At 41.7% G+C, this 27076-nt stretch overlaps 1 long non-coding RNA gene across 1 annotated transcript in view; it reads right to left on the minus strand.

Annotated features, from left to right (window-relative positions):
• LOC119140875 overlaps nucleotides 1-27076 on the minus strand; it is a 259111-nt gene that overhangs the window by 37648 nt on the left and 194387 nt on the right. The window contains exon 2 of the long non-coding RNA XR_005101763.1: nucleotides 2860-2865. This is a non-coding gene — a long non-coding RNA (uncharacterized LOC119140875). The remainder of the gene's footprint in view (nucleotides 1-2859; nucleotides 2866-27076) is intronic.

Consider the following 27076-nt stretch of genomic DNA (forward strand, 5'->3'; position numbering starts at 1 on the left):
AAAAAAGCTATAATATCTTCTGCCTTGAAAAAAGTTGCAAATTGTATAAGTGATATTTTCCAGGGACAGATATGAAGAGAAGCATAGATTTCAGAGCTAACTCATCACACTCCTCTGGACCCTGTTGTCACGTAAAGGGGGGGGGGCGGGAAGATTCCCTCAGCCTCAGATGTTTGATATATTAGCCCCACAGGAAAGCAGAGACCCTTGTGCCAGACCAGTCTGTCGGCATCTTGTTACAGGGACCCTTCACTGAACAGTCCCACTGGATCAGAGGGCAATTTGACTGAATTGTCCAGGGAAACACGCCAACAGCATAAGGGGGACCCCTCAGCAAGACTTCCCACTTTATTTGAATATGTTACCCACTGCCAGCAACTACTAGTGCCCACAAAGGATTGATGCTAACAGTTTACGGAATAACACTCTTTATTTATATAAAATCATGACAAATTAAGGTTTGTGATTGCTGGTGAAAAAGACTGTCTGCATAAACAAGCTTGAAGTGATATACAACCAAACTACATACGACTAAACTATAATCACTAATAACAGCTAGCATGAGTTAGTTATTAAGCATGCATAAGAAAAAAGTCTTAACCAATAGGCATCCCTATGGGGGAAAAGACAGATTCAACCCATCTGACTAATGCCAGAAGTTACAATGGAATCTTCCCCTCATTTCTCCCCTCATCTGTCCACTTTTTATACTTGTTGTGGTTTAACCCCGGCCAGCAACCAAGTACCATGCAGCCGCTTGCTCACTCCCCCTCACCCAGAGGGATGGGGAGGAGGATTGGAAAGGAATGTAAAACTCAAGGGTTGAGATAAGAACAATTTAATAGATAAAGCAAAAGCCGTGCACGCAAGCAAAGCAAAGCAAGGAATTCATTCACTACTTTCCATCGGCAGGCAGGTGTTCAGCCATCCCCAGGAAAGCAGGGCTCCATCACGCATAACAGTTACTAAGGAAGACAAGTGTGATAATGCCAAATGTGTGTGTGCGTCCCTTCCTTTTTCTTCCCCCAGTTTATATACTGAGCATGATGTCATATGGTATGGAATATCTCTTTGGCTAGTTTGGGTCACCTGTTCTGGCTGTGTCCCCTCCCAATTTCCTGTGCCCCTCCAGCCCTCTTGCTGGCAGGGCCCAAGAAATCAAACAGTCCTTGACTTAGTATAAACATTACCCAGCAACTACCTCAAACATCAGTGTCCTATCAACATTGTTTTCACACCAAATCCAAAACACTAGCACTGCACCAGCTACTAAGAAGAAAATTAACTCTATCCCAGCTGAAACCAGGACATCAGGCCTTGCCAGCTAGAAGGCTGGAGGGGCACAATTAATTGGGAGGGGACACATCCAGGACAGCTGACCTGAACTAGCCAAAGAGGTATTCCATACCACAGGACATCATGCTCAGTATATAAACTTGGGGGTTGGCTGAGGCCTGGAACCTCTGCTCATGGACTGTCTAGGCATCAGTAAGCGGGTGGTGAGCAATTGTATTGTGCATCACTTGGGTTTTTTTCTCCCTTCCCTTTGAAATTCATTCCTCTTCTCCCTCCTTTTCATTATAACTGTTAATATTATTGTTTTTGTTTTATTTTATTTCAATTATTAAATTGTTCTTATCTCAACCCTCGAGTTCTACATTCCTTTCCGATACTCCTCTCCATCCCTCTGGGTGGGTGGGTAGTGAGTGAGCAGCTGTGTGGTACTTAACTGTCTCAGGTTAAACCACAGCAATATTTTTTTGTTATTTTAAAATAAATTTGACACATGTGGTGTAAAATTAAGAGGAAATCAAATGATAAGCAGTTTAGGATAATTACATTATGTAAGATACTGCATTTTTTTCTTATATCTTACGTAGTTACTCCCACTGCAAATCTAAATAGCTCTATGGGACTATACCTGCTGTGAAAGGGATGGACAAAAGCCATAAATGTGGAATCAATTTTGTTTCAGCAGAAAAGATGGCATCCAGAGAGGGGCCCAGAGCTGTGTCTTTCATCTCCAAACATTTTATACATGTGCTTCATTGCACTTCTCTGCTGCTATGCTGGCTTGAGTGTGGGAGGGTCCAGTGTTGTTACAGTTGGAGAACATTTATAGCCTCCATCTAGCATTTGTTTTGATTCATTGATCAACCATATGTCCAAAACCACAGAACTAGCTGTCACCAGCTCAGGATTATAGACGGAATCACAGAAAAGGTATACATGGTATCTAATGCCTCTGAGTATATAGGTGAAGGATTATACCTCATAATCCCTGGCAGATAATCTCCTCCCCCACATGCATTTTAGATCTCAGAATATTAATAAAATAGAAATTATTTATTTCTAATAAGAAAAAAGCAGATAAATTCCCTCAGTGCTGCAGTGTTAACAGAACAGCACTAAGCTAAAGCAGAACAAGAAACTCAGTCAAGAAGGCCAATGACTTCCAGTCTTCCAGTCTGTATTGGTATAGGCATACTGTTGTGTATGCAGTGCTTTTCATACCATTTTTCATGTATAGACCTTTGTGAGCACCCTGGGGTCTTAGGAGTCTTTGGTGGGTTGACCTTGGCTGGCTACCAGGTGCCCACCAAGCTGCTCTATCACTCCACCTCCTCAACTGGACAGGGGGAGAAAATACAACAAAAAGCTCTTTGGTCAAGAGAAGGACAAGAAGATCACTCAGCAATTACCATCGCAGGCAAAACAGTCTCAACTTGGAGAAGATTAATTTAATTTATTGCCAGTTAATAACAGAGTAGGATAATGAGAAATAAAAACAAATTAAAAACCACTTTACCACCACCCTTCCCTTCTTCCCAGGCTCAACTTCACTCCCAACTCTTCTACCTCCTCCTCCTGAGCAGTGCAGGGAGATGGAGATTGTGGGTTGCGGTCAGTTCATCACATGTTGTCTCTCCCATTCCTTCCTCCTCACACTCTTCCCCTGCTCCAGTGTGGGGACCCTCCCACAGGAGACAGTTCTTCATGAACTGTTCCAGTATGGGTCCTGTCCATGGGGTACAGTCCTTCAGGAACACACTGCTCCAACGTGGGCTCCCGATGGGGTCACAAGTCCTGTCAGTAAATCTGCTCCTGTGTGGGCTACTCTCCACGAGCTGCAGTTCCTGCCAGGAGCCTGCTCAAGCACAGGCTTTCCACAGTCTTCAGCTTCCTTCAGGGCACATCCACCTGCTCTGTTGTGGGGTCCTCCATGGGCTGCAGGTGGGTATCTGCTCCACTTTTAACCTCCATGGGCTGCAGGGGGACAGCCTGCCTCACTGTGGTCTTCACCATGGGCTGCAGGGGAACGTCTGCTCCAATGCCTGGAGAAACTCCTCCCCCTCCTTCTTCACTGACCTTGTCATCTGCATAGTTGTTTCTCTCACATATTCTCACTCCTCTCTTCCATCTGCTGTTGTGCAGCATTTTTTACCCTTTCTTAAATATGTTGTCACAGAGGCACTACCGCTGTCACTGATTGGTGCAGCTTTGTCCAGCAGCAGGTCCATTTTGGAGCTGGCTGGAACTGGCTTCATCTGACATGGGGGCAGTTTCTGGCATCTTCTCACAGAAGCCATCCCTGAAGTTCTCCCACTACCAAAACATTGCCATGTAAACCCAAAACAAAAAATCTTTACCATCTTGTCATTTTGAATGAAATCTTAAGAACAGAGTTTTAAAAGCTGCTTAAAAGGTAGTGCCTTGTTATGATGATGTAGGAAAAAGATACAGTGATATCCACAGGCTGTGAAGAAGGGATGCTTCCTCTGGAAAGGGATGTCCATTGCATTGTGTTTTTAAAAGGATGCGATGCTTTCAGGAAAGAGAACACTGGACGATAGCCATGAGTCAAAAAACTCTGCAGTTCTGATCTATCGGGAAAATGGCTAGCTGTTCTCAAAATCAAGTTGCAGTGGTTTGTTTGCCATCCACATAGAAGGCCACAAAAATTATATAATAATGTTTAAAGTTATGGTGGGTTAGCTTTGGCTAACAGACAGACTCCCACCTAGTTGCTTCCTCACTCCCTCCTTCTGCAGGAAGAAAATAGGAAGAACAGCAATAAGAAAGATCATGAGTCAAGATAAAGACAGGGAGTGCTACACAAAGCTTTTAAAATCTTTTATCTTTTAAAAGCTTTTACTTCCAATTGTCTGTAGAAGCCCTCATCAATTTCCTCTTCCTGATCAGCTGGCCTGTGGTAAACACCCACAACAGTGTCACCCATGCTAGCCTGCCCCTTAATCCTCACCTATAAGCTCTTGATCTTCATCCACCCCTAGGCAGAGCTCAATACATTCCATTTGCTCTCTCACATAAAGAGCAACTCCACAGTCTTGCCTTGCTGGCTTGTCCTTCCTAAAAAGCACATATTCATCCATGACACCATTCCAGTCATGCAAGCTATCCCATCATGTCTCTGCAACTGCAATGAGATCATGAGCCTGCAACTGCACACAGATCTCTCATTCTTCCTGTTTGTTCCCCATGCTGCATGCACTGGTGTTGAGGCATTTCATCGGTGTTTCCCTGTTGGTTCCTAATGCATCAGCAGACCCTGGCTCTTCTCTGTTGCTTAAAACTCCATGCCCTTCCCCTGCTGAGTCTAGTTTAAAGCTCTCCATTTAATTCTGGCCAGCTTGTTGGCAAAGACCTCCTTGCCCCATTTGGACAGGTGAATCCTATCAGCTCCCAACAGACCCGACTTCTCAAAACTAGATCCACGATCATGGAAGCCAAAACCTTGAGTATGGCACCAGCCACACATTTACCTATTCAATTCATCTTCTCCTTCCTGAACCCCTTCCTCTGACTCAGAGGACACAGGAGAACACCACCTGTGTTCCAGATCCCTTTAACATTGCTCTGAGGGACACATAGTCTCTTTCGAGGGGTCAAAGTTGTCTTGTCACAATATCATTAGTATCTACATGGAACAGTAGGAGCAGATGATAATCTGTAGGGTTCACCAGGCTCCACAGCCTCTCGGTGACATCATGAATGCGGGCTCCTGGTAGGCAGCAGATTTAAATAAATTTAGCAGACTAAATAAATTGTCTGGGTAGAAACTGTGTGCTTTGGTGCCGCTCAGTAAGGAATCCCCAATTACTAATACTTCACATGCTTTTCTGGTGGCACTGGTTCTAATGCAGGTGGGTGATTGGATCAACTTTGCATGGTCAACTTCTCCTGGATTCTGTCTGTTATTCACATGGTCTTCATTCTCCAACCCCAGAGCATCATATCTGTTATGTAGGGGCACTTTAGGAGAAAGGAGAAGGTTCTTCCTTCTGCCCCAAGCAGAGAGACAAGGGTCCAGTCTCCACCTTGTGGATTACTTGTGTCAGTCAGCTTGAAGTTGTATTCAGGCTTACCTTCCCCTTGCACAGCTTTAAGGCAGGGCAGTCTCTCAGCCTGGGACAGCATACAATACCATGTATTGACATCCCACTCAACATTCCTGGATACTGCGCTGCCTGTTGAGCTCCTCTTGTTACAGTTACTTGTTTGAAGAGTTCTAGCTGGACACACTTGCAGATATGTCATCCACTGCTGCCTTGAGGTGCTAGGGTGAATTCCAGGTGCTGGAGCTCCATGTAACCTAAGGTCTGGACAGCTATTTCAGTCCTTAGGAGGTCTGTTTGGGTGGAGATGTCAGCACAGATAGGCTGTAATGCTTCTGTTTGGGTTTCAACCTTGCAGTTGCATCGAGTTGACACCATTTTCTTTCAGCAGGTCACAGTCTCCTTATAGTTATCAGAAAAACCCGACCCACTTATAAAATGGTCATTCTTTTGAAAGAGATCATCCTTCTAATTCTAATTCCCTGGAGACCTCAAACTTCTGGGTAGGCTTGCACAGCCACCAGCTAGTTGGGCTGACCATTGGGGCTACAGCCTAAGCCTGCTGGTGAGCAGAGCAGGCAGCAACCCAACAACTGGCAGAGTACACTGTTCTTCTGAGAATTGCCAACACCTCTTCCAGTTGACACCACTCCTGGTTTGCACATCCTGGTTGCTGCCACTCCCTAAGGGCTGGTTATATGCAGCTTCCTGCAATTTGAACTGGCCAACTCTCACTCACCTCTCAGGAGATCTGTCGCCTGCCAGATGGTCCCTCCACACACACAGGCCAAGGGTGCTGGGGGCCCAGAAACCCCCTCAGACACCCTCAGGAACTTCATAAGCCTTGCACTCCTCCTGTCACACGGCAACAACTGCTGCCACTGCTAGTGTGAGCTATAATAAACATTTCTATCCCTTTGAGATTGTCTTGTCCTATTTAGATTTTAAAATCTACAAGGTAGAGATTGTATCTTATCTATTGGATGCTGTGCTACAAAAGGCTCTTTCCAACTGGGAAACTTAATTTGCAGCACAGATCTCCCCTGTGAACTTGGTCCATTAACTTAATTTCTGTAATTTTTCAGTTGTAAAAGGAGAACAACAACATAGCTGACTAAATTTGCATGTATTTTCTGAGGATAAATACACTGAAGACTGTAAAATACTCAGTTACTCCAATGGAGACTATTCGGAAACTATAAGATTATAAGGGAATGCAGAGAAAGGAGATAATGAAGCCAACTGGAAGAAAGACATTTAAGTCTGTTACTTCAGCAGACAGGGTCAAAGGAGAGGAGCTGAAGTGCAGGAAGAAAGAAGCTTACAACAGCAGAGACTAGTTTTGGAAAAGGACATTTTAGGCTGCGAGGATATTCACTTTCCAGGTGTACGTTTGCCAAGTATCCAAAGCATTGGTGGCCATGTGCATTGCTGGTTTAGATCCTGGATGGCCATTCCTGTTCTTGAAGGGCAGTTCATACTTCCAACAGACATATTTTATATGACACACTCCTGTATGTACTTCAAATAATGTTTCTGAACAGAAACAAGAGATGTTACCTTTTCTGTTTCTCTAAAACACTTCTTTCTATACAGCCTAAGAGAGGTCTGCTGACTGCTCGCCCCAAGCATGTATTCTTCCAGGTACTTCAGAAATGTCTAGAATTGAGCAGATTTAGATTTTACATTTACCTGTGATGTTAACAGCTTTGTAGCTCCCAATCTCACAGCAAATAGATATATTATGGGCCAAATACCTAATCAGTGGGACTATGTTAAATGGAGGTGAAAATTACCTGTGAGAGAACAACAAATAAGCATACTCTTAGAGAAAGCCTAGATAACGACAGTGACAAGGTAAACCTGAAAGCAAATTTACAGATTACTGACATAGACAGGCAAAAGACAAGTTTTGTTTTTTTTTTTAAATAACAAATTGCTTAGTTCAGTTTAAAGACTATTCCTTCTAAGATACAGGATCCATGGTGTGAGAAGTTGATACTTGACTTTTTGTCATCTGTACAGAGCAGATGAGGAAGGAAAAAAGAATACCAACTGCATGCCATTTACAAGCTCTGTTCAGGTAGTAAGACTAAACTATGCCACTGCCACTTCTAAAAGTCTATTTCTTCACAGAAGACAGTCAGAGGGAAAGAGAATTCAGTACAAACTTTATTCTGAAGCAACAGAATAAAAGTAAATTTAGGGAATAACAGCATGCTAATTTTCAGAGTCAGTATCCTTTGGAATGTATCTAGTGTGACAGTACAGCCACCCTGTTGCTTGCTAAAAGAGTATGTGGCAAAGAAACAGGTTTTGCTATAGTGCAGTGATAGTAGCACAGATCATGTGAGAAGAAATCCCTGCTGCACTGAGAAACTATCTTGGCAAGACAGATTGGTTAAAATTCAAATTTTCCTTGCTGTTTTGGGTTAAAGCTAGATCTTTATAAATGTTTAAATGAGTAACATACTTTGACACATAAGAATCGGCTGCCTTGGCACATTCTTGTGTGACATCCCCATTCCAATTGATTAACCTTATGAAAATGCCAAAACCATATTCATGTCACACACCAATACAGGCATTCTGGTTATGCGAGGATGTTCAAGAACTTGAAGGACCATTGCAGCAAGGTTGGAAACATCTATCCCAGAGGAGAAGAAGAGGGAGGTGCCATTCTTCATTTCCTCTACAAAGTGACTTCTGGAGAAGAGGAGAAAGGTGCAATTGCTAATTGTCTCCATGAGGTGGTTCCCAGAGTACTGGGATGGCAGCAATATAGGGGCCACATAACAGATTAGGCTCAAGGGCAATGCTTTCATCATAGCTCTCCCAGGCAAAGCAAAACAAAATTATAAACACCACAGCAAACAGCAAAAGCTGAAAGCAGCCATTAAGAAGCCCTGGAATTTGATGGTACAGCAAGGAAGGGAGCAAGCAACGGAGCAGGTGAGGGAACAAATAAATCAATATTGAGACCAAACAAGTCAACATCATGACCAGCAACAGCGAGTAACTACTAAACAGGTATAACAGCTATAAATTCAGTCTAGCATACTCAAATCAAACCTGTCATTATCTCAAGCCCCTCGAGCCTCACGTCGGGTGCGGGAAAGGACTGTGGTGGGCTGACCCTGGCCAGCAGCTAAGCACCCACACAACCCACAATCCCAGCCCAGTGGGATTTGGAGCAGAGAATAGGAAGATCAAAAGCAAGAAAAAATCATGGGTTGTGATAAAGACAGTTTGATAAGTGAAGGAAAGAGGAAAAAACCCAACAAATGATTCAAAGGCATTCAGTCACCACTTCCCACAAGCAGACTGATACCCAGCCAGTCTTTGAGCAATGGTTCCTTTGGAAAGGCCAAACCCCCAATTTTTTATTGCCGAGTGTGATGCTGTATGGCATAGAATATGTCTTTGGTAAATCTGTAGCAGTTGTTCTGACTGTTTCCTCTCTCAGTCTCTTGCCTACCCCTAAACCTACTCATGGGGGTGGGGGCGCAGAGTGAGAAACAGAGAAGGCCTTGATGCTGTGCAAGTACTATTCAGCAATAGCCAATAGCCAAAACATCGGTATGTTATCAACACTTTTTTAGCCACAAATGCAAAGCACAGCACCATATCAGCTGCTATGAAGAAGGTTAATTCCATCTCAGCTAGACCCAGTACAATAGCATAACAGTTATGTTTGAACAGTCTTTGACCACTTAGCGAATGATCACTTTTTCAAAGGATTTTCAAAATCAAGTTCCCCTTGTAGTCCAGCTATACCTGGCTAGTTGTATTCTCCTTTGTGCAATAGCTCCACAATATCACCTCCTACCATCCTTTATTAAAAGTAAACCAGACAGTTACACACCTGATTAATTTAGGACACATTCTATTTTGACAAATATGTGCTACTAATAAAACATCTAAAAAATATTTCTTATAGGTGGACAAATGCTAGAGATATATTAAAAATAAGTAAAGAACTGTACTTTGCACATTAGACTTTCCTTAATTAACCTGAGTCAGTGATTTACTTTTAACTTGACAATATTGCTTTAAGTTGGCAAAAACAATCCAATAAAAAGTACTATCACAATAGCATACTCCTAGCACTTTAGTCCTAGCCCACAGACAGCTGGGCAGCACAGTGCTACACAGAACATTTTATTCTTTCCAAATTTGCCACCTACCAGATAAACTATTAATCCAATTCCCTTTTATCTAGTGTTCAGAGTGTGAAGGAAATTTGGAAGGATTCCTGTTTTAGTGCACATTGATTTGGGGAACAGAGCATAGCTATAGCAAATCAGAAGCAAGCACTGTGCAAACGGATGTGATCTGCCCTTCAAGGTGGCAAGTGTAGTCTGTCCCTTCCCTTATTACTCTAGCCCAGGGTGGAATTTTTTGGAAGCATACAAGTGATACAAAGCACAAACTGCACCAAAAGTCAACAGGACTTGTTATCCTGAAAGACATACCATTTTGGAAAAAGCTTCTTTTCTTTGCTTTTAAGAGATGACATACAGCTTTTACTGGAATAAGCAGAATCTCCAGATTAGTGCATCTCAACCTTCTTTAACCCAAGGACCACCTAATATTTTCAAAGACATCTCTACTGTTTTGTAGAGAATTGCCATATCAGTTGTCAATTTCAGTCAAATGACCACTGAAAGTTTAAATTACATTGAACATGTTTCCCAGATTTGTTTGCTTGACTGTGCAGGAATGGCTGTACATGTTTTTAACTTGATGCTTAATTTGTGGATGTCCCTCTAAGGAGGTCTTTAAGGAAAGCAGTGGGGTTTTTGGAAGAAGCTGAGGTGCTGTGGCTTTTTTATTTTTTATAATTTTTGAAAAGAAGAAGAGTCAATCTTTTATCTTGCAATAATTTATGGGCACTAGTGAAACTTACTGCCTTATCTAGTACATAGTACACTTTGATTTATTTCTCCAGTTGCCATACTACAAAATCTAAGTTCACTGATGGTAAATAATCATTTCATTTCTGTCTCTGTTGGCTCTTTTAAAATCATAGACTCATAGAATGGTTTGAGTTGTTAGGGACTGGGAAAAGTTGACTTGGATCCAGTTTGCTGCAACCATTTTGGAGAAATTAATATTAGTATAGCTTTGACATAAAAAAATTATAGCAAGACACACACCCCCGACAGTCTAGAATACAGAAAATAAGTAATAACTGTCTCAATGTAATATGTTATACTACTAGTTTGAATTGTTATTAATATAGAAAATATGAATCTTTTTTCAAGGAAATAACCAAAAAAGAGTCCTAAATTGGCATTTATAATTTGGCCAAAGAGGTGTCAATAGCCATATATATTTGCATTGACAGAGACCTTCCTATGTGGAACATACATGATTTTTTTTTTTTTGGATCTGCACAGTATATATGTAGCCAAAATATACTCTGGACAATTTGCCATCATGTTAAAATATTGACATGCTGATAACTACTGGGTTCATGCTGTGATTATCTTCCTTAGCTGCACAGAAAAGCATGTACACCAAAGAAAGCCAAAGACAAAAATAAACGAGAGTAAACAGAGATGGTGTCAGTCTGGCTATATTGCAGAGCTCACAGCTTGCATCCAGGCAATCCAACAACTCAGAGCCATGCTGGCTGAAGCAGAAGGTCATATCTATAGCTACAAGAGAAAAAAAGTAAAGTTTGCCAAACCATGCCTAAGGGGCAGTCAGGCAGGAGCTGTTATCAATAAAGAAGAGTAAATTGATTTTAGCAATAATGTAGAGGCAAGGAAGACAAGGAGGGAGGGCTGGAATGATGTGACAGGAAAGGATCACAAAACCAAAAACATGGGGCTTGAGTGGGGTCACCTCCAGCATTTGCATGTAAGCAAGGAAGTGTCTACAAGGCACCACTACAGAGAAATCCCCAAAATCCTTTCTGGGAAATTAGCATGCTGAGGTACCTTTTGTCATGGTTTAACCCCAGCTGGTAACTAAATACCAAGCAGCCGATCGCTCACTCCCCACCCCTCAGTGGGATGGGGAGGAGAATCAGGAAGGAATGTAACACTCGAGGGTTGAGATAAGAACAATTTAATAATTGAAATAAAATAAAATAAAAACAACAATAAGAATAATAATTATAACAATTATAATGAAAAAGAGGAATGAAATCCAAAGGGAAGGGAGAAAAGAAAACAAGGGATGCACAATACAATTGCTCACCACCTGCTGACCGATGCCCAGCCAGTCCCCGAGCAGCAATCGGCAGTCCCTGACACACTCCCCCCAGTTTATATACTGAGCATGAGATCCTGTGGTATGGAATATATCCCTTTGGTTAGTTTGGGTCAGCTGTCCTGGCTGTGTCCTCTCCCAATTTCTTGTGCCCCTCCAGCCTTCTTGCTGGCAGGGCCTGAGAAACTGAAAAGTCCTTGAATAGTATAAACACAAATTGGCAACAACTAAAAACATCAGTGTGCTGTCAACATTGTTCTCACATCAAATCCAAAACACAGCACTGCAACAGCTACTAAGAAGAAAATTAACTCTATCTCAGCTGAAACTAGGACACTTCTCTGAAGTACCTGTACACTAATGCCTGCAGCATGAAGAATAAACATGATGAATTAGAGATCTGTGGACAGTTGCAGGGCTATGATCCCGTTGGGATCATGAAGACGTGGTGGAATGGCTACCAGGATGGGAGTGTTGCAATGGAGGGATACAGGCACTTTAGGAAACATAGTTCAGGAAGACAAGGAGGGGGACTTGCCCTTTATGTTAAAGAACAACTGAAATGTATGGAACTCTGTCTGAAGATGGATGATGAACCTCTGAAAGCTTATGGGTAAGAATTAAAGAGCATACAGGTATGGGAGACACTGTAGAATCATAGAATCATAGAACAGTTTGGGTTGGGAGGGACCTTTAAAGGTCATCTAGTCCAATCCCCTGCAATGAGCAGGGACATCTTCGACTAGATCAGGTTGTTCAGAGCCCTGTCCAATCTGACCTTGAACACTTCCAAGGATGGGGCTTCTACCACCTCTCTGGGCAACTTGCTCCAGTGTTTCACCACCCTCATTGTAAAAAATGTCTTCCTTATATCTAGTCTGAATCTACCCTCCTTTAGTTTGAAAACCATTACCCCTTGTCCTACCACTACAGGCCCTATGAAAAAGTTTGCCCCCATCTTTCTTATAAGCCCCTTTAAGTATTGAAAGGCCATAATAAGGTCTCCTTGGGGCTTTCTCCAGGCTGAAGAACCCCAACTCTCTCAGCCTTTCTTCTGAGGAGAGGTGTTTCAGCCCTCTGATCATTGCTCTGGCCCTCCTCTGGACCCACTCCAACAGGTTCATGTCTTTCCTGTGCTGAGGACTCCAGAGCTGGACACAGTACTCCAGGTGGGGTCTCACCAGAGAGGAGTAGATTGGCAGAATCACCTCCCTTGACCTGCTGGCTACGCTTCTTTTTATACAGCCCAGGGTACGGTTGGCTTTCAGCATTGTGAGTGCACATTGCCAGGTCATTTTGAGCTTGTTGTCAACCAACACCCCCAAGTCCTTCTCTGCAGGGCTGTGCTCAATCCATCTTCGCCCAGCCTGTATTTGTGCTTGGGTTTGCCCTGACCCAGATGCAGGACCTTGCACTCTGCCCTGTTGAACTTCATGAGGTTCACACGGACTCACTTCTCAAGCTTGTCCAGATCCCTCTGGATGGCATCCTGTCCCTCAGGAGCGTCAACCGCACCGCTCAGCTTGATGTGGTCTGGAAATCTGCTGAGGGTGCACTCGATCTATGTCGTTGATGAAGATATTAAACAACACTGGTCCCATTACAGACCCTGAGGGACACCACTCATCAATGATCTCCATGAGCTGTTGAACGTTACTCTCTGGATGAGACGAGCTAACCAAATCCTGATCCACCGAGCAGTCCAACCAGCAAAACCAAAGTCTTCACACCCATGTCCCTGTGTCAACAATAAAAAATCAATAGCAGTTCAGTTCTGTGATGACACATGATGGACAGAACCAACATCTGTTAATAAGCCAGAAAGAGCAGTTTTTGTAGCATTATTTTCTTTAGCAAGCCAGTAGTCTAATTTATTAAGCTACAGATTTCACCTACCTTGACTTCTGTATGGCCTTTGACATGGTCCCCCACAACATTCTTCTCTCTAAATTGGAGATATATGGTTTTGCTGGTTGGATTTGGTTAGCTTGTCTCATCCAGAGAGTAACGTTCAACAGCTCATGGAGATCATTGATGAGTGGTGTCCCTCAGGGTCTGTAATGGGACCAGTGTTGTTTAATATCTTCATCAACGACATAGATCGAGTGCACCCTCAGCAGATTTCCAGACCACATCAAGCTGAGCGGTGCGGTTGACGCTCCTGAGGGACAGGATGCCATCCAGAGGGATCTGGACAAGCTTGAGAAGTGAGTCCGTGTGAACCTCATGAAGTTCAACAGGGCAGAGTGCAAGGTCCTGCATCTGGGTCAGGGCAAACCCAAGCACAAATACAGGCTGGGCGAAGATGGATTGAGCACAGCCCTGCAGAGAAGGACTTGGGGGTGTTGGTTGACAACAAGCTCAAAATGACCTGGCAATGTGCACTCACAATGCTGAAAGCCAACCGTACCCTGGGCTGTATAAAAAGAAGCGTAGCCAGCAGGTCAAGGGAGGTGATTCTGCCAATCTACTCCTCTCTGGTGAGACCCCACCTGGAGTACTGTGTCCAGCTCTGGAGTCCTCAGCACAGGAAAGACATGAACCTGTTGGAGTGGGTCCAGAGGAGGGCCAGAGCAATGATCAGAGGGCTGAAACACCTCTCCTCAGAAGAAAGGCTGAGAGAGTTGGGGTTCTTCAGCCTGGAGAAAGCCCCAAGGAGACCTTATTATGGCCTTTCAATACTTAAAGGGGCTTATAAGAAAGATGGGGGCAAACTTTTTCATAGGGCCTGTAGTGGTAGGACAAGGGGTAATGGTTTTCAAACTAAAGGAGGGTAGATTCAGACTAGATATAAGGAAGACATTTTTTACAATGAGGGTGGTGAAACACTGGAGCAAGTTGCCCAGAGAGGTGGTAGAAGCCCCATCCTTGGAAGTGTTCAAGGTCAGATTGGACAGGGCTCTGAACAACCTGATCTAGTCGAAGATGTCCCTGCTCATTGCAGGGGATTGGACTAGATGACCTTTAAAGGTCCCTCCCAACCCAAACTGTTCTATGATTCTATGATTCTACAGTGTCTCCCATACCTGTATGCTCTTTAATTCTTACCCATAAGCTTTCAGAGGTTCATCATCCATCTTCAGACAGAGTTCCATACATTTCAGTTGTTCTTTAACATAAAGGGCAAGTCCCCCTCCTTGTCTTCCTGAACTATGTTTCCTAAAGTGCCTGTATCCCTCCATTGCAACACTCCCATCCTGGTAGCCATTCCACCACGTCTTCATGATCCCAACGGGATCATAGCCCTGCAACTGTCCACAGATCTCTAATTCATCATGTTTATTCTTCATGCTGCAGGCATTAGTGTACAGGTACTTCAGAGAAGTGTCCTAGTTTCAGCTGAGATAGAGTTAATTTTCTTCTTAGTAGCTGTTGCAGTGCTGTGTTTTGGATTTGATGTGAGAACAATGTTGACAGCACACTGATGTTTTTAGTTGTTGCCAATTTGTGTTTATACTATTCAAGGACTTTTCAGTTTCTCAGGCCCTGCCAGCAAGAAGGCTGGAGGGGCACAAGAAATTGGGAGAGGACACAGCCAGGACAGCTGACCCAAACTAACCAAAGGGATATATTCCATACCACAGGATCTCATGCTCAGTATATAAACTGGGGGAGTGTGTCAGGGACTGCCGATTGCTGCTCGGGGACTGGCTGGGCATCGGTCAGCAGGTGGTGAGCAATTGTATTGTGCATCCCTTGTTTTCTTTTCTCCCTTCCCTTTGGATTTCATTCCTCTTTTTCATTATAATTGTTATAATTATTATTCTTATTGTTGTTTTTATTTTATTTTATTTCAATTATTAAATTGTTCTTATCTCAACCCTCGAGTGTTACATTCCTTCCTGATTCTCCTCCCCATCCCACTGAGGGGTGGGGAGTGAGCGATCGGCTGCTTGGTATTTAGTTACCAGCTGGGGTTAAACCATGACAAAAGGTACCTCAGCATGCTAATTTCCCAGAAAGGATTTTGGGGATTTCTCTGTAGTGGTGCCTTGTAGACACTTCCTTGCTTACATGCAAATGCTGGAGGTGACCCCACTCAAGCCCCATGTTTTTGGTTTTGTGATCCTTTCCTGTCACATCATTCCAGCCCTCCCTCCTTGTCTTCCTTGCCTCTACATTATTGCTAAAATCAATTTACTCTTCTTTATTGATAACAGCTCCTGCCTGACTGCCCCTTAGGCATGGTTTGGCAAACTTTACTTTTTTTCTCTTGTAGCTATAGATATGACCTTCTGCTTCAGCCAGCATGGCTCTGAGTTGTTGGATTGCCTGGATGCAAGCTGTGAGCTCTGCAATATAGCCAGACTGACACCATCTCTGTTTACTCTCGTTTATTTTTGTCTTTGGCTTTCTTTGGTGTACATGCTTTTCTGTGCAGCTAAGGAAGATAATCACAGCATGAACCCAGTAGTTATCAGCATGTCAATATTTTTAACATGATGGCAAATTGTCCAGAGTATATTTTGGCTACATATATACTGTGCAGATCCAAAAAAAAAAAAAATCATGTATGTTCCACATAGGAAGGTCTCTGTCAATGCAAATATATATGGCTATTGACACCTCTTTGGCCAAATTATAAATGCCAATTTAGGACTCTTTTTTGGTTATTTCCTTGAAAAAAGATTCATATTTTCTATATTAATAACAATTCAAACTAGTAGTATAACATATTACATTGAGACAGTTATTACTTATTTTCTGTATTCTAGACTGTCGGGGGTGTGTGTCTTGCTATAATTTTTTTATGTCAAAGCTATACTAATATTAATTTCTCCAAAATGGTTGCAGCAAACTGGATCCAAGTCAACTTTTCCCAGTCCCTAACAACTCAAACCATTCTATGAGTCTATGATTTTAAAAGAGCCAACAGAGACAGAAATGAAATGATTATTTACCATCAGTGAACTTAGATTTTGTAGTATGGCAACTGGAGAAATAAATCAAAGTGTACTATGTACTAGATAAGGCAGTAAGTTTCACTAGTGCCCATAAATTATTGCAAGATAAAAGATTGACTCTTCTTCTTTTCAAAAATTATAAAAAAATAAAAAAGCCACAGCACCTCAGCTTCTTCCAAAAACCCCACTGCTTTCCTTAAAGACCTCCTTAGAGGGACATCCACAAATTAAGCATCAAGTTAAAAACATGTACAGCCATTCCTGCACAGTCAAGCAAACAAATCTGGGAAACATGTTCAATGTAATTTAAACTTTCAGTGGTCATTTGACTGAAATTGACAACTGATATGGCAATTCTCTACAAAACAGTAGAGATGTCTTTGAAAATATTAGGTGGTCCTTGGGTTAAAGAAGGTTGAGATGCACTAATCTGGAGATTCTGCTTATTCCAGTAAAAGCTGTATGTCATCTCTTAAAAGCAAAGAAAAAGAAGCTTTTTCCAAAATGGTATGTCTTTCAGGATAACAAGTCCTGTTGACTTTTGGTGCAGTTTGTGCTTTTGTATCACTTGTATGCTTCCAAAAAATTCCACCCTGGGCTAGAGTAATAAGGGAAGGGACAGACTACACTTGCCACCTTGAAGGGCAGATCACATCCGTTTGCACAGTGCTTGCTTCTGATTTGCTATAGCTATGCTCTGTTCCCCAAATCAATGTGCACTAAAACAGGAATCCTTCCAAATTTCCTTCACACTCTGAACACTAGATAAAAGGGAATTGGATTAATAGTTTATCTGGTAGGTGGCAAATTTGGAAAGAATAAAATGTTCTGTGTAGCACTGTGCTGCCCAGCTGTCTGTGGGCTAGGACTAAAGTGCTAGGAGTATGCTATTGTGATAGTACTTTTTATTGGATTGTTTTTGCCAACTTAAAGCAATATTGTCAAGTTAAAAGTAAATCACTGACTCAGGTTAATTAAGGAAAGTCTAATGTGCAAAGTACAGTTCTTTACTTATTTTTAATATATCTCTAGCATTTGTCCACCTATAAGAAATATTTTTTAGATGTTTTTATTAGTAGCACATATTTGTCAAAATAGAATGTGTCCTAAATTAATCAGGTGTGTAACTGTCTGGTTTACTTTTAATAAAGGATGGTAGGAGGTGATATTGTGGAGCTATTGCACAAAGGAGAATACAACTAGCCAGGTATAGCTGGACTACAAGGGGAACTTGATTTTGAAAATCCTTTGAAAAAGTGATCATTCGCTAAGTGGTCAAAGACTGTTCAAACATAACTGTTATGCTATTGTACTGGGTCTAGCTGAGATGGAATTAACCTTCTTCATAGCAGCTGATATGGTGCTGTGCTTTGCATTTGTGGCTAAAAAAGTGTTGATAACATACCGATGTTTTGGCTATTGGCTATTGCTGAATAGTACTTGCACAGCATCAAGGCCTTCTCTGTTTCTCACTCTGCGCCCCCACCCCCATGAGTAGGTTTAGGGGTAGGCAAGAGACTGAGAGAGGAAACAGTCAGAACAACTGCTACAGATTTACCAAAGACATATTCTATGCCATACAGCATCACACTCGGCAATAAAAAATTGGGGGTTTGGCCTTTCCAAAGGAACCATTGCTCAAAGACTGGCTGGGTATCAGTCTGCTTGTGGGAAGTGGTGACTGAATGCCTTTGAATCATTTGTTGGGTTTTTTCCTCTTTCCTTCACTTATCAAACTGTCTTTATCACAACCCATGATTTTTTCTTGCTTTTGATCTTCCTATTCTCTGCTCCAAATCCCACTGGGCTGGGATTGTGGGTTGTGTGGGTGCTTAGCTGCTGGCCAGGGTCAGCCCACCACAGTCCTTTCCCGCACCCGACGTGAGGCTCGAGGGGCTTGAGATAATGACAGGTTTGATTTGAGTATGCTAGACTGAATTTATAGCTGTTATACCTGTTTAGTAGTTACTCGCTGTTGCTGGTCATGATGTTGACTTGTTTGGTCTCAATATTGATTTATTTGTTCCCTCACCTGCTCCGTTGCTTGCTCCCTTCCTTGCTGTACCATCAAATTCCAGGGCTTCTTAATGGCTGCTTTCAGCTTTTGCTGTTTGCTGTGGTGTTTATAATTTTGTTTTGCTTTGCCTGGGAGAGCTATGATGAAAGCATTGCCCTTGAGCCTAATCTGTTATGTGGCCCCTATATTGCTGCCATCCCAGTACTCTGGGAACCACCTCATGGAGACAATTAGCAATTGCACCTTTCTCCTCTTCTCCAGAAGTCACTTTGTAGAGGAAATGAAGAATGGCACCTCCCTCTTCTTCTCCTCTGGGATAGATGTTTCCAACCTTGCTGCAATGGTCCTTCAAGTTCTTGAACATCCTCGCATAACCAGAATGCCTGTATTGGTGTGTGACATGAATATGGTTTTGGCATTTCATAAGGTTAATCAATTGGAATGGGGATGTCACACAAGAATGTGCCAAGGCAGCCGATTCTTATGTGTCAAAGTATGTTACTCATTTAAACATTTATAAAGATCTAGCTTTAACCCAAAACAGCAAGGAAAATTTGAATTTTAACCAATCTGTCTTGCCAAGATAGTTTCTCAGTGCAGCAGGGATTTCTTCTCACATGATCTGTGCTACTATCACTGCACTATAGCAAAACCTGTTTCTTTGCCACATACTCTTTTAGCAAGCAACAGGGTGGCTGTACTGTCACACTAGATACATTCCAAAGGATACTGACTCTGAAAATTAGCATGCTGTTATTCCCTAAATTTACTTTTATTCTGTTGCTTCAGAATAAAGTTTGTACTGAATTCTCTTTCCCTCTGACTGTCTTCTGTGAAGAAATAGACTTTTAGAAGTGGCAGTGGCATAGTTTAGTCTTACTACCTGAACAGAGCTTGTAAATGGCATGCAGTTGGTATTCTTTTTTCCTTCCTCATCTGCTCTGTACAGATGACAAAAGTCAAGTATCAACTTCTCACACCATGGATCCTGTATCTTAGAAGGAATAGTCTTTAAACTGAACTAAGCAATTTGTTATTTAAAAAAAAAAACAAAACTTGTCTTTTGCCTGTCTATGTCAGTAATCTGTAAATTTGCTTTCAGGTTTACCTTGTCACTGTCATTATCTAGGCTTTCTCTAAGAGTATGCTTATTTGTTGTTCTCTCACAGGTAATTTTCACCTCCATTTAACATAGTCCCACTGATTAGGTATTTGGCCCATAATATATCTATTTGCTGTGAGATTGGGAGCTACAAAGCTGTTAACATCACAGGTAAATGTAAAATCTAAATCTGCTCAATTCTAGACATTTCTGAAGTACCTGGAAGAATACATGCTTGGGGCGAGCAGTCAGCAGACCTCTCTTAGGCTGTATAGAAAGAAGTGTTTTAGAGAAACAGAAAAGGTAACATCTCTTGTTTCTGTTCAGAAACATTATTTGAAGTACATACAGGAGTGTGTCATATAAAATATGTCTGTTGGAAGTATGAACTGCCCTTCAAGAACAGGAATGGCCATCCAGGATCTAAACCAGCAATGCACATGGCCACCAATGCTTTGGATACTTGGCAAACGTACACCTGGAAAGTGAATATCCTCGCAGCCTAAAATGTCCTTTTCCAAAACTAGTCTCTGCTGTTGTAAGCTTCTTTCTTCCTGCACTTCAGCTCCTCTCCTTTGACCCTGTCTGCTGAAGTAACAGACTTAAATGTCTTTCTTCCAGTTGGCTTCATTATCTCCTTTCTCTGCATTCCCTTATAATCTTATAGTTTCCGAATAGTCTCCATTGGAGTAACTGAGTATTTTACAGTCTTCAGTGTATTTATCCTCAGAAAATACATGCAAATTTAGTCAGCTATGTTGTTGTTCTCCTTTTACAACTGAAAAATTACAGAAATTAAGTTAATGGACCAAGTTCACAGGGGAGATCTGTGCTGCAAATTAAGTTTCCCAGTTGGAAAGAGCCTTTTGTAGCACAGCATCCAATAGATAAGATACAATCTCTACCTTGTAGATTTTAAAATCTAAATAGGACAAGACAATCTCAAAGGGATAGAAATGTTTATTATAGCTCACACTAGCAGTGGCAGCAGTTGTTGCCGTGTGACAGGAGGAGTGCAAGGCTTATGAAGTTCCTGAGGGTGTCTGAGGGGGTTTCTGGGCCCCCAGCACCCTTGGCCTGTGTGTGTGGAGGGACCATCTGGCAGGCGACAGATCTCCTGAGAGGTGAGTGAGAGTTGGCCAGTTCAAATTGCAGGAAGCTGCATATAACCAGCCCTTAGGGAGTGGCAGCAACCAGGATGTGCAAACCAGGAGTGGTGTCAACTGGAAGAGGTGTTGGCAATTCTCAGAAGAACAGTGTACTCTGCCAGTTGTTGGGTTGCTGCCTGCTCTGCTCACCAGCAGGCTTAGGCTGTAGCCCCAATGGTCAGCCCAACTAGCTGGTGGCTGTGCAAGCCTACCCAGAAGTTTGAGGTCTCCAGGGAATTAGAATTAGAAGGATGATCTCTTTCAAAAGAATGACCATTTTATAAGTGGGTCGGGTTTTTCTGATAACTATAAGGAGACTGTGACCTGCTGAAAGAAAATGGTGTCAACTCGATGCAACTGCAAGGTTGAAACCCAAACAGAAGCATTACAGCCTATCTGTGCTGACATCTCCACCCAAACAGACCTCCTAAGGACTGAAATAGCTGTCCAGACCTTAGGTTACATGGAGCTCCAGCACCTGGAATTCACCCTAGCACCTCAAGGCAGCAGTGGATGACATATCTGCAAGTGTGTCCAGCTAGAACTCTTCAAACAAGTAACTGTAACAAGAGGAGCTCAACAGGCAGCGCAGTATCCAGGAATGTTGAGTGGGATGTCAATACATGGTATTGTATGCTGTCCCAGGCTGAGAGACTGCCCTGCCTTAAAGCTGTGCAAGGGGAAGGTAAGCCTGAATACAACTTCAAGCTGACTGACACAAGTAATCCACAAGGTGGAGACTGGACCCTTGTCTCTCTGCTTGGGGCAGAAGGAAGAACCTTCTCCTTTCTCCTAAAGTGCCCCTACATAACAGATATGATGCTCTGGGGTTGGAGAATGAAGACCATGTGAATAACAGACAGAATCCAGGAGAAGTTGACCATGCAAAGTTGATCCAATCACCCACCTGCATTAGAACCAGTGCCACCAGAAAAGCATGTGAAGTATTAGTAATTGGGGATTCCTTACTGAGCGGCACCAAAGCACACAGTTTCTACCCAGACAATTTATTTAGTCTGCTAAATTTATTTAAATCTGCTGCCTACCAGGAGCCCGCATTCATGATGTCACCGAGAGGCTGTGGAGCCTGGTGAACCCTACAGATTATCATCTGCTCCTACTGTTCCATGTAGATACTAATGATATTGTGACAAGACAACTTTGACCCCTCGAAAGAGACTATGTGTCCCTCAGAGCAATGTTAAAGGGATCTGGAACACAGGTGGTGTTCTCCTGTGTCCTCTGAGTCAGAGGAAGGGGTTCAGGAAGGAGAAGATGAATTGAATAGGTAAATGTGTGGCTGGTGCCATACTCAAGGTTTTGGCTTCCATGATCGTGGATCTAGTTTGAGAAGTCGGGTCTGTTGGGAGCTGATAGGATTCACCTGTCCAAATGGGGCAAGGAGGTCTTTGCCAACAAGCTGGCCAGAATTAAATGGAGAGCTTTAAACTAGACTCAGCAGGGGAAGGGCATGGAGTTTTAAGCAACAGAGAAGAGCCAGGGTCTGCTGATGCATTAGGAACCAACAGGGAAACACCGATGAAATGCCTCAACACCAGTGCATGCAGCATGGGGAACAAACAGGAAGAATGAGAGATCTGTGTGCAGTTGCAGGCTCATGATCTCATTGCAGTTGCAGAGACATGATGGGATAGCTTGCATGACTGGAATGGTGTCATGGATGAATATGTGCTTTTTAGGAAGGACAAGCCAGCAAGGCAAGACTGTGGAGTTGCTCTTTATGTGAGAGAGCAAATGGAATGTATTGAGCTCTGCCTAGGGGTGGATGAAGATCAAGAGCTTATAGGTGAGGATTAAGGGGCAGGCTAGCATGGGTGACACTGTTGTGGGTGTTTACCACAGGCCAGCTGATCAGGAAGAGGAAATTGATGAGGGCTTCTACAGACAATTGGAAGTAAAAGCTTTTAAAAGATAAAAGATTTTAAAAGCTTTGTGTAGCACAGTAACATACCTCATGAGTGCTGTGAAGAACAAGACACAGCACAACAGATTTAAAGAAATTGTGCCAGAAGAGGTAAGATACTTTATTAATAAAAGATTAGCTCAGTATTAGATGAGAATAAATAGTTTCTAAAGTAAAGCTATTGGAGCTAGCAGGAAATCCTACTCAATTGTGCCACATGTAGACAGTTAACAACCATTTTCCATCATTTAGAAGGCTGTATTCTAGAATAGTGTTTTAGATTTCTGCCAAAATTCTTTCACTATTAAAACAGAGGTAAGTAAGATTGGAGAGTTTTAGTATGGCTTACAGAGTAACATGATAATTGTGACATTGTAAGGTGTATAAAAGGCCTTTACAAATATTTTTTAACAATGTCAGCAGCCGTAGGACATGCCTCTAAAATGTTTTTTTTGGTTGTTGTTTAAATACAGATGTCAGTTACTGAAGTAAGTTGACTACAATATGTAGCTCTGTATCTTTATGGACTATATACTTTATATTCTTGAAAAAAATATATTACTACCTGAAGTCATAAATCCTTTAGAGGTTTATATTTTTCTGTCATAACCCCATTTATTCCTGGAAAAAAAAGGTTTTCTTTAACACAGTTTTTGAAAATATAACTACTTCTTGTAAAATGAAGCTTTATTCTAAAATGTGTCCAAAACTGCAAGGCACAAGCACCATTAAACAAAATCATATATTTATGTACAGAGAACACTGAAACACAATACAATATAATTCTTATAACATTTTAATGAGTATCCATCAATAAAAGTTTACAATTTAAAGACTTCTGTTGCAAAACAGTTGTAAAATCATATGTATAAATTATTTTTAATACAATTCTAATAACAGAAGCAAAGTAAAATACAAAAATAATCAATACTGCAAATTCAAATACAAACCCCAAAGTAATGCTGCAGAGATATCTATGATGTACACTGGATGAATTCATGCAGCTAGGCAGTGCAGCAAATTAACTCTTTAACTTATCACAAAACGGAACCATCATGTTGGCAAACAGAAGAAAATATATTTTTGTAATAACTTGTAGTGCATTTTTAAGTTAGAGTTTATAAAATAATTGTTGAGTGATATACTTCTAAAATGTCCCATATGATCTGAGATGCCCCAACTCCTCTTCTGCAAAATAAAATAGAATCAAGAAAAGCTAAAATAGCCACCATAGTACAGAGTCTAATAGACTGATACTATCTTGATTTTTTTATTCTTGGTATCAGACTTGTTTGCAAGTGTCCATGTCCATAGGGACATGCATTACTCCTTGCTTTCAAAAGTAAATCTTTCATGCTCCAATGCTATCTCTATAAACTGGATCTCACATGATTCTTAGACTGCACTGTTTTACAGACACACAGCTGAGCTTTGAAAAAAGAACTCTTAAATCTCTATGAATTAGAGAAAGTAAAATGGTAGATAGATCTCTTTATTCCTGAAGCTCCTATGCCTAATTGCTTTGATTACATAAACACAGAATGCTATAAAAAGCTTTTATGGCTTGGATGAAATTTCTGCTAATTTGTTGGGCAAGCACAAAACCCATGTTTCTCCACAGAGCTTACCTTTCACAGCGTAGAAGGCTACAGCCTATTTTTGTTGGTGAAAGGAAGCCAAGCTTCAGGTAACGACAAAAAAAATACTTCAGTGGTGAAAATATCGCAGAAATAATGAAAAAAAAATATCTAAAAAGAACCTCTTGGAAACTGATATCTCATGTAGCTGTTCACTTTTCAGTTTTGCATTGGTTGGTATATCGTAATCAAACATGTAGATACAACTGAGATTCATACCTCATCAAGTATTACTTGTCAAATGTCAAAATTAGATGAGATACAATTACACAGTGACAGTTTTATCTTAAAATCTCAAGTGATAAGCCCACTCAGTGTTTTCACTAGGAAGTCACTGCTGAATTGCTACATTTATTTGATTTCTGAAAAGATATTAGCTTGCAGCAGACTGTAAACTGCTACAGAGTTGCTCACTGCTGCTCTGTGCTTCCAAAACTCCCTTTCAAGCCAGTAATAACTTTGAAGTTAACGGGAGTTTTGAGCGAACAAGGGATGCAGAACACCTGAATTGTGTGAGCAGCATAGCATTTTATTTATACAGCAGCATTTCTAAATCTTCATTATGCAATCACATAGAAAGAAGCTAAAAGACAGCATGCACTGCAGTGACATGACATTGTGCTTGTATCTGGTGGAGAATACAATAACATTTTCACCTGAGAAAATATAAACAGTAGCTCCAGAAGACTCAAATATTCAGTATTCATGAAGCCATCAGCCACTAGGTCGTAAAGAATACCCCAAAAGAGGGAAGAAATTTGTATGCTCATTATGCTCATAGATTAGATACTGAAGCTGAAGATAATTACAAAAGAACAACACAAGCCTATATTTCTTATCATTTATATGCATATTAATATATTTTGCTCAAACCACCTTAAAATGCTGAATGATAAAATAATAACTGAAAATATATATGTTAATTGAAAGTTAAGCACTAAAAATAAATGACTGCTGGAGAAGGTAACTCATTCATTCCTACTTTTCTATATTTCCTGGGTGGTAAGCATGTCCACCTCTCCTCTGTTGGCTGACAAAGCCCATTAAGAATATTGTGATCTACCAAGAAAACTGGAGGAATATCAGATGACAGACAGAATTGTTTTATGCATCTGAATCGTAGTCAGTAAGTGGCTACCACAGTAATCTTTCCCCATTGCAACAGTTTTTTACCTTTGTCCCAGAATTCACTGAGAACCCAGACACAGTAACAGGAAATTCATACCCATTTTCATACAAGGATGATGCTAGGATAATTATTAAAGATAATATTTTTGTGAAGCTCAGCACTTAAAATACTGAACAGTAGAGAAGGGATTGTACTAGCATATCATAAAAAGCTTTTCTCAAATTTTTATTCATAGTTACAAAAGGCACATCATTTTCAACACTGAATGACTTGCAACTCAGAAAATAAAACAAACATATCAATATTTCTGCTGTTAGACTCACAAAATAAAATTACACCTACTTTTTGTGATGAAGTGATATGGTAACTTTGGAAGCAGCTGCCCTGTCTCAGGCCAGGCCAAGGGAATGTGGATGCTTCATGAATGTGAAAATGTCTGAGTTACAACATTCATATTTTTAAACCTCAATTGTTCCTCAGCTCTCAACAAGAACTGGTACAATCATTGTTATGATTTGGTACCAACAGTGAATGAAGAAGGACAACAAGTCAAACTAGAATAAGGTAGGTGTATGGTGCAAGCCTGAGGTGGAACCGGCTATAAACGATAACCCAGACAGTAACACTGTCTACAAAGAACTGGTCTGTCTAAAACTAGGCGCTTTCCTCATCTCCAAACCAGGATGTGAAATCAGATATATATATTTACAAGAAACTTACAAAAAGCATAAACTACCATAGCTGCCTTGATTCTTGCAATACTAAATTATGAGCTTCTAGATTTATTCTTTAAATCTCTTAGGAAAGGTATATAACAGACAGCTGTAAGCAGCCTCACAATCACAGGCCCCAAACCCCATGGGGGACTTCAACCACCCGAATATCTGCTGGAAAGACAACGCAGCTAGACACACACAGCCCAGGAGGTTGCTGTAGAGCATTGATGATAGCCTTTTGACTCAGGTGGTGGAGGAGAAAATGAGGCAAGGTGCACTGCTGGACCTTGTACTCACAAAGGACTGGTTAGGGACGTGAAGGTTGGGGCAGCCTTGCCTGCAGTGACCATGAAATGGTGGAGTTCAGGATCCTGCATGGAGGAAGGAGGGCAATAACTAGAACTGCAACCCTGGACTTCAGGAGAGCTAGCTTCAGCCTCTTCAAGGACCTATTTGAAGGAATCCCATGGGTTAGGGCGGTCCAAGAGAGCTGGCTAATATTCAGCCATCACTTCCTCCAAGCTGAAGATTGGTACAACCCTATGAGTAAGAAACCAAGCAAAAGGGGCAAGGAGACCTGTGTGGATAAACAAGGAGATTCTGGCAAAACCCAAACAGAAGAAGGAAGTTTATGGGATGTGGAAAAATGGACAGGCCACTTGGGAGGAATATAGGAACACTGTCAGAGTATGCAGCAATGCAACAAGGAAGGCTAAGGTCCATTTGGAATTAAATCTGGCAAGAGATGTCAGGGACAAGAAGGGCTTATTCAAGTACATCAGTAGCAAAAGGAAGACTGGGGGAAATGTGGGCCTGCTGCTGAATGAGGATACAGAGAAGATGGAGTTACTGAATGCTGCATTTGCTTCAGTCTTTACTGCCAAGGCCATCCCTCAGGAAGCCCAGACCCTGGAGGCAAG

Source organism: Falco rusticolus, chromosome W (genome assembly GCF_015220075.1).
Source record: "Falco rusticolus isolate bFalRus1 chromosome W, bFalRus1.pri, whole genome shotgun sequence".
NCBI lineage: Eukaryota > Metazoa > Chordata > Aves > Falconiformes > Falconidae > Falco > Falco rusticolus.